Consider the following 2,506-nt stretch of genomic DNA (forward strand, 5'->3'; position numbering starts at 1 on the left):
GAGAGAGAGAGAGAGGAGAGAGAGAGAGAGAGAGACGGGTGAGGATTTTTGAGAGGACGTGGATCAAGGAGAGCTCTGCCGGAGCAGCTTCATGAAGCATCAGTTTGAGCCATGAGCCAAATCAGAGTAGATTGGTCAAAATTGGCAAGATGTACCTAAACACTTACCCGACGCCATCCCTGGATTATAGATGTTGGATCCCCGTTAATCGCCGGGCCCAAGAATCTCTCAAAAATCTGATCCTACCAAGTTTAAAGATTGTAGAACTATACCTGGCAAGTGGTGTTGATAAGTTTTAACAACTTTCTCTAATTATTGTTAAGATGCAAATTTTGCAATTCATACACGTGCATATCTTGTTATGAAAGTTTTTGTGAGTGTGTAAGAGAAAGAGAGGGATTTTGCTGCCACCAGGATCTCATCATCACCTCACAACCTTTGGCCCTTAAAAAGCATCTGTTTCATGCCTCAATCATTTGCCACACCGCAGCTACGTGATTAGGTTGTGTCTTGCTTTTCTTTCTTGGAAAGAGGTGCACATGCGAATACAACTAGAAAAACCAGAGCCTGTATTTTTTTTTCTCTAACAACTGACAGCTTGACAAATGACAACAACGTTTCGGGAGGAAACCACTTCCTTACACAATGTTTTTTTATGGTTAGACCAACTTGCTTTGGAAGGGTTTGGTTTGGTTTGGTGCTGGCTAGCTGCAGACCTGTCACCTACCGTTGCAAGAGATTATTAGAGGGAAACATGGGGATTGATTTCTTTTCTGATACGGGCGATTCGTCTGTAGCCCATCGCTTGCCCCCGACATGCAGCAGCGACGACGCTTCACAGTGCCATGCTTCCGGTTTGTAGCAGCTCGTTCCCGTGGCATAACTCATAGCCTGACTCAACTCGTTCACGAAATATGAAATGTCTGTGAGGCGTGGCAATGGCGAGGCTAGCGCTGAAGGAGGAACGCGCGTATATGTCATCTTCTTAAGTTCTTAGTGGCATGTAAAGAAACCAACATTATATGTTGGTTCAATATACCCTTCACAATTGGGACTACTAAACTTTCCACACCCTTTTTATCATGCATAAATGAGCCATACATGCCTCTGAATTTTTCAGGAATTATTGAAAATAATAAATGAGCTAAACGCCAATAGTTTCAACATGCGCATCCCGGCTTGCAGCAGTATAGTGACGTCCACTCTACTCGGTCTTTTAGATGTTGTTAAATTACTATTTCTATTTTTCTTCAAATTTAATTTGTTGTAGAACCGGTTGAAATTGGGTGAATTGTTACAATACTTATTTGCTTGCTTGGTCACACATAATAGAATTTGAACCGCAGATAGACTTCAACGCCCTGGATGGCCAAACTGCGACCAATGCTTGCTGTGCAACCAGGCGCGCGAGTCGGCAGCCCACCTCCTCTTCAGATGTCGTTTCTCTATGCATGTTTGGAATGATGTGATCTCATGGCCTGATCTGCATGTCAGCACTGCGTCTTGGCACCAATTAATTTGACATAGTTAAATCTTGGTAGGAAGGCGTCCTCACCAACAATGCTCAGCCAAGGATGGCTCTAGCCTCATTGTTTCATCTTGTTAGTTGGGAGATTTGGAAGGAGCGAAATGCACGCGTATTCAGGGCCAAGGCGTCGCCGGTGGCGGTGATTGTGCGCATCATCAAGGCCGGAGCTTGTATCCCGGCCTTAGCTGGGGCTAAGCGGCTGTATAATATTGTGCTGCGAGAGTAGCTAGATGTTTTGCTTCCTCTGTTGCGGGTTTTGTCCCTCAAACTCTTCTTCTTAATCAATGAAAATGGCAAATATTTTACCTCGTTTAAAAAATAATACGTACTTATTTGCTTCCATGGATGATCCATCATTTTTGAAGCGGCTATAGGTTGACGAACAAAAAATTGTAATTAAGTGTATGTATACAATAAATCCTTCTTCAATGCAACAAAGTATTTAAAAATGGTTTCAACATATACAACAATAACAAGGTTAATACCCCGCAAAGAAAAAAAAAGCAATAACAAGGTTAACAGATCAAGCGTGAAAGAACACAATGATAAAATCACTTTGCAGCACTAGCAAAAAAAATTACAAAAAAAGTTAGCGAGTAGGAGTAACTATTAGTCACTGGTGGAAAAAGGGCCTTTGGTCGCGGTTCGCAACTGCCATTAGTCGCGGTTGCGCAATCGCGACCAAATAGGCGCGACTAAAGGCCCCCCTCCCCTTTAGTCGCGGTTGCTTAAGAACCGCGACTAAAGGCCCGTCCACGTGGGCGCCAGGCGGCCGTCGGGGCGGAGGACCTTTAGTCGCGGTTCTTCTGGCCAACCGCGACTAAAGGCCGTCGCAGGTTTAGGGTTTTAGCCCCCCCCCTAAACCTGTTTTCTGTTTAATTTGTATTGTTATATTTCTTTTGTGCTTTATTTTAATTTTGAAGGAGTTTCACATATTCTACGGTACTACATACATGCATATGAATGTACAATTTCAAA

The sequence above is a fragment of the Triticum aestivum genome, chromosome 3B, assembly GCF_018294505.1.
Source record: "Triticum aestivum cultivar Chinese Spring chromosome 3B, IWGSC CS RefSeq v2.1, whole genome shotgun sequence".
Classification (NCBI taxonomy): domain Eukaryota; kingdom Viridiplantae; phylum Streptophyta; class Magnoliopsida; order Poales; family Poaceae; genus Triticum; species Triticum aestivum.